This window comes from Bicyclus anynana, chromosome 6 (genome assembly GCF_947172395.1).
Source record: "Bicyclus anynana chromosome 6, ilBicAnyn1.1, whole genome shotgun sequence".
NCBI lineage: Eukaryota > Metazoa > Arthropoda > Insecta > Lepidoptera > Nymphalidae > Bicyclus > Bicyclus anynana.
Window position 1 is genome coordinate 14,567,867 of NC_069088.1, and position 6,724 is coordinate 14,574,590.

At 38.2% G+C, this 6,724-nt stretch overlaps 1 long non-coding RNA gene across 1 annotated transcript; it reads right to left on the reverse strand.

The window, feature by feature from the left end:
• Positions 1 to 872: 872 nt before the first annotated feature.
• On the reverse strand, positions 873 to 3,329 carry LOC128198182 (uncharacterized). Its single transcript, XR_008250919.1, has 2 exons — positions 3,171 to 3,329; positions 873 to 1,426 (listed from the first exon to the last, which is right to left on the reverse strand). It is a non-coding gene; the product is annotated as an uncharacterized LOC128198182 (long non-coding RNA).
• Between the last annotated feature and the right edge of the window lie 3,395 nt (positions 3,330 to 6,724).

The window sequence follows — 6,724 nt, forward strand, 5'->3', positions numbered from 1 at the left end:
CTTTCGGTTTCTACACGACATCGTACCGGAACGCTAAATCACTTGGCGGTACGTCTTTGTCAATAGAGTGCTAACTAGTCATGGTCGAAGCCTCCCATCAGCTAGACCTGGACCAATCAAGATAATTTAAATGGGTCCAGCTGAGGATCGAAGTAATAAATCCACCGCGCATACCACTGCGCCACGGAGGCCGTAAAATTTACTTAGAACTACAAGTTTATTCTATACTCCGACAGTTTCTACGCGGCATCGTCTTCCTGTTCTTCTTTAAGTCTTCAACACCTGTCGGTGCATAGGATCGAAACAAACTTTTTCCAGACAGATCTATCGTGGTAAGCACTCTTGAGCATGATCCAGGACTAACCAACAGCCTGCAACAACGCCTCGACGGTCCGCTTCTACGTTGCTTTTAGCCTACCACATCTTCTCCGACCGCACGTAGGATGCCACTGGAAGGACTTCTGGGCAACGCCAGATGATCGGCGTAAGACATGCCCAATTTTTGCTCTTTATTTGTGCCAGAATCAGGGCTTCTTTAGCGGGGGTCCAGAGCTCATTGTTGGAGATTGTTGTAGGCCAAAAGATGCCAAACATGTTTCAGCTTCAAACTGGAACCCTAAATCGCTTAGCGATACGTCTTTACCCGTAGTGCGGTAACAAACCAAGGCCAAAGCCTACCACCAGACTAGACATGGGCCAATTTATATTATATTGAATCCTAAATTGATCTTTGCTGGTATCCAACCCAGGACCTTATGTTGGCAATCCTACCGCCAGAGAGGTCCTTAAAAGTAATATACTTGTATTAGTATTGATCTATACTTTTATAGTCCACATAAAGGTATCTAATAGTCAAAACAACGTTAATTTTTATAACAATTTATTAATTAATAAAAAATAATACAAAACTTTAAAACGTTAGCTTATAGAAAGTCTTTATATAGTGTAATAAATGATAAACAATTTGGAAATTCAAGAAAATATTGTAGAATGGTAATAAACAAAAAAACCCTGACTGTTTTTTGTCGGCTCTTGTCTGATCCAGGCGCGTTTAGAACCCTATTTTATATTGTAAAGTGAAGTTGAAATTAAAGTATCTTAGCATAACATAACATTGAGTTTCAAAAGTGCTTTATAGAATTAGGACTTTTGACTTTGACATATAGTTCCATAACAAATAGGATCTTAAATTAAATGTAGTATGTACCAGGAGACAATGATCATAAACATACTGAAGGCATATATTTATCGAGTTAAAAGTCCATAAACTACGTTGTAATTGTGGTGACCGTTTCCAACATTATTTTCTTTGTATCCTCCGCAGTTGCCATTGCCACAGCCCGGCCGCATACGTACCATGTTCTGGTTAAATGCCCCGTTGCCAACATTATTGGAGGTACCACCACCATTGCACCACCAATTTCCACTAGAAACATAGACATTAAATTAATGCAAAAAAATATAGACAAACATATAAAAAATTGAGTTAATTCCGCAAAGGATCAGCCTGGCTGTCCAGCGCGAAAATGCAGCCAGTATTCTTGCCACCATTCCATGTGTGCGTGATTTCTATAGTTATTAGTATAAGTGAGGTTAAGTTCTTTACTGTATTATTTTTTATAGATTTAGATTTCATGGAAACGCATGTAGTACAAAAGATTTGCGAAGAGAATTGAGCTTGAATTCCATATATATTTTTTAGAAATTTCTTTGTCCATTTTCCGATTTCATCATCAGACCAATCATACTATTGCATTGTCAAGCAATTCCATGAGTCCAATTTTGAGCAAAGAACAAAGCAACTTAACAAAAAGGTGTATGTTATTATTCTACCTTGAAAATCGACGTGACTTTGGATCTAGTAGGTAAGCTGGCTGCACAAATGCTGTCAAATCATCATCATCACCATATCAGCAGATGGACGTCCACTGCAGGACATAGGTCTTTTTTAGGGACTTACAAACATCACGATCCTGAGCCGCCTGCATACAGCGAATCCCTGCGACTCGCTCTATGTCGCCAGTCCATCAGCGTCGCAAACGAGTAGCAAATCTGAAGTGACAATGTGCAGAGCACATAGTTCGAAGAGTCGCATATATATACTAAAAAAATGTCAGTTTTGTCAGTAAAAAATTGATCATCAGAGAGACATTGAATATTACATTCAATGTCTCTCTGATGATCAATTGATCTCTCGGTTAATTACTTCCTCTGGGTTGAACACTGAATCTACTTAGTAACACGCACTACTATAGCACCCAAGTGCAACTGCCCCCCTCTCGTCCGAGGCTTGTATTTATATACTAATCTATTGACAGCCTAGGCTGTTGACTTAAACTATAGTCAGAATAGTAAAAACACGTTACAAAAAAAAGTTAGTCAGTCCATGATCCTATCATAAGTAGCCAATTATGGATTTTGAACTGTGATAGCTTTAGAAAGTAGCAGGTCCAGACACTCAACCGGCCAACTATAATATTATTTTTTGTTTTTCATAATAGAAATCATGTCCAAAGTTGCCTGCAATTAAGCTTCGCGGCAAGCCTGTGAAAAACGCATAACGTAACGATGGGTTATCACAAAGTTGTCTAGCTACTGGAGACTACGAATCCTCATGATGCTCCGTAGAATATCCTAAAAAGTTATGCCATATACTCGGCCAATTGAGCATCCGGACCCTTGAAACCTACTACCTTCCAAAACCACAACCGTCAAAACTTCTTAAATACCCCACTTATCTATGGTATGAGCATGGGTTAACAAACATTTAACTTTCACAAAATGAGGAATGTCTAGATGATACAGGCACTGTATGTTACTTACCAAGGCGACGGCCTCCGTGGCACAGTGGTATGCGCGGTGGATTTACAAAACGGAGGTCCTGGGTTCGATCCCCGGCTGGGCCGATTGAGGTTTTCTTAATTAGTCCAGGTCTGGCTGGTGGGAGGCTTCGGCCGTGGCTAGTTACCACCCTACCAGCAAAGATGTACCGCCAAGCGATTTAGCGTTCCGGTACGATGCCGTGTAGAAACCAATAAAGGGGTGTGGATTTTCATCTACCTCCTAACAAGTTAGCCCGCTTCCATCTTAGACTGCATCACCACTTACCATCAGGTGAGATTGTAGTCAAGGGCTATCTTGTAAAGAATAAAAAATAAAAAAAAACTTACCAAGGTGATGGTTTTGCTTCCACCATCACTGACATAGCGATGATGCAAAGAACAAATAGTACAGACTTCTGCATATTGATTATTCAGGCCCACTGCTAAAGGCAACTAGGTACGATGTATTCTCTCTGATGATATTCATGCAATGTGCATTGTAGCTTTGTGTAGCAAGTCTTTATATAAATACAATGGCAAGATAAAGTCTGCAGACCCAAAGACCTAAAAGGTTAACGTATCAGCGACTCGATATGCCTATATTTATCAGTTTTTTCCTTAAAATATACACACGTTATCAATCCATATTTGGCGCACTGCTGAGTTCGAGCCTCCTCTCAGAATAGAGGGGTTAGGCCAATAATCCACCACGCTGGCCCAATGCGGACTTGCAGACTTCACACACGCAGAGAATTGAAAAAATGTCTGGTATGCAGGTTTCCTCACGATATTTTCCTTCACCGTTCGAGACACGTGATATTTAATTTCTTAATATGTTAACCACTGAAAAGTTTGAGGTGCACGATCCGGACCGGATTCCAATACACACCCTCCGGAATGGGAGGCAGAGGTCATATCCACTGGGCTATCATGGCTCGTCGTATCTTATTAAAGAACTCATCAATTTTAGTGTGATTAATTATTTTACATAAATGTACCTAATACAGTACACTTAGGTATAGTATAAGTAATTACTATAACCTCCAGCAATATTTTATTTTAAGATATTATGGATGGAATACGTTGTGTAAGTAGGTAAGTACTATTATATAAGACGCGCAATTTTAATAAAAGTTTTATCTAGCTGTTAAATTCATTTATTTATTGGGCTTCATAATATTGATTAAAATGTTATAATAACAACTACTATGTATGTACATATGTACAATGTTCGTACAAAAAACAAAATTAGAACTTGTCAAAGAAGTTTGGAGAGAAGTATTATGAAAATTAAAAAAAATCAGAAGATACGACATTCTACCATACGTCAAAAAACCAAGGTTACAGATGCTCTTCAATACTCTCTAAAACAAAAATGGCGATGGGCAGGCCATGTAGCAAGGATGAGTGACGATCGTTGGACAACAAGACTGACATCGTGGTCAGGCCCCCCGGGTTACAGGCGAGTTGGCCGACCACTTGGTAGGTGGTCCGACGACATCGCAAAAATCGCTGGCAATACATGGGCTAAACTAGCCAAAGATCGGCAGAGATGGTCTGAACTGGAGGAGGCCTTCACCCTCTCCTAGAGGGGTTCTTGTACCTATTACTTTTACTAATCTGTCTATAATATTATATATTACTTGTAAGACAAGAAATAAAAGGCTTTTTTATTTTATTTATTTTTAATAACAACTACTATACAATCTCTTCAGTTGTCACAGTAGGTACAATAGGTACAACATTTTTTCTCCTCACTGACGCCGGGTAAATAGTCCATCCTCTGTGTCAGTGTTATGTGGATCATTTTCAGAGTCATTTTCAGTGTATTCCATATCGACACAGTGGAAGCCCCATGCAACATCCATCTTGTGTGTATCATTTATGTTCGAATGTCTATGGCCAATAATTCTCTGAACCGTCTGATCGCATCTACAACTGTAAAAAGAATAGAAAACAAAATTATCATTTTACAAAATACTAGCTCACGCCGCGCGGTTTCACCCGCGTGGTTTCCGTTCCCGTAGTAATACGGAGATAATATGTAGCCTATAGCCTTCCTCAATAAATGGGCTATTTAACACTGAAAGAATTTTTCAAATCAGACCTGTAGTTCCTGAGATTAGCACGTTCAATCAAACAAACAAACAAAAAAACAAACAAACTCTTTAGCTTTATAATAATAGTATAGATTAAAAAAAGAAGCTTTTAAATAAATGTTTTAACACGTAGCCACTAGTTTCTATTTCCTCTTAATAATATTAAGCGATGGTAGGTATATATAAAGGAAAATTTATAGGATTCTTGATAAGCCATTACTATCTGTATCTAATATATAAAATAAAATATCTAAAATGGATTTATAATATTACTAGCGGACGCCCGCGACTTTGTCCGCGTGGAATTTAGTTTTTCACAAATCCCTCGGGAACCATGAATTTTTCCGGGATAAAAAGTAGCCTATGTGTTAATCCAGGCTATAATATATCTTAATACCAAATTTCAGCGAATTCGGTTTAGTAGTCGAGGCGTGAAAGAGTAACAAACATTCATATCATCAAAATCAGGAAACCATGGATTTTTTCGGGATAATAAGTAGCCTATCTGTTAATCCAGAGTAAAATCTATTTCCATTCCAAATTTCTGCCAAATCGCTTCAGTAGTAGCGGCGTTAAAGAGTAACAAACATCCAAACATCCATACAAACTTTCGCGTTTATAATATTAGTAGGAAGTAGTATTTTCAATATTTATACGATTTAAAATTAAATTTAATTAAGTTAAATGAACTTAAATATGGCATATGTAAAGCAACCTTAACAATAAATTTCTTACCAAGGTGTTGGTATAGCTGCCACATAACATATTGCTAACATAGCGACGATGCAAAGAACAAACAATACAAACTTTGCCATTATGTCTATTCGTATATCAACACTGCTCTTAGAGGCAGGTACGTGTTTTCACGGAAACTATTTCGATACTGAGCCATCTTTATCTAGCAAAGCTCTGTCTTAAATACTGATATCATTATCAGTAATTCAAAATGATGTTGTAGACGTAAGACGTATATTCGTAGTTTGTTTTAATTAATTATATCATTCAAGGGTCACTGGCAGAGATCTCTTACACAGATAAGTGTTTCCTTGTCCACTGTTTTTCTTTTTACTTTTGTGTGTGACTAATATTGGTACTAAATAAATAATAATAAAGCTGAAGAGTTTGTTTGTTTGATTGAACGCGCTAATCTCAGGAACTACTGGTCCGATTTGAAAAATACTTTCAGTGATAGATAGCCCATTTATCGAGGAAAGCTATAGGCTATATTATATTTTCAAAAAACATTGGAATCCTTCCTGAAACTCCAATAATGTAACCCAGGGTTTAGAATAGAGTTTACATGGCGTGCGCTGCAAAAACTATTGATGTTAGAATAACATAATGTACTACAACTTTGTAGAACGCATAATTTTCTACAAAAAAAGACTGTATCGTCATTTAAAATCAGGTGATCGATTCTCGTTCTTTATACTCGTCGATGTAATATTGGCCTATAACAAGTTATAATACAATTTGAACTTTATTTTTATGGGATGACAAAAATAAAATGTCACGAGCGATGTCCCATCGCTGTAACTATACTATACTAGCGGACGCCCGCGACTTCGTCCGCGTGGAACTCGATGTAAACTTTCAACTACTCCTACCCAACTCTACCCCTACCCTACCCTACCCTTACCCTACCCTACCCCTACCCTACCCTAACCCTACCCCTACCCTACCCCTACCCTACCCTAACCCTACCCCTACCCTACCCCTACCTTTTCCTGAATTTTCTTTGCTATAAACCTCACGGAGCCCGAGACCTTTCCAACGAATGCAAAACCGTGGAAATCGGTTCGT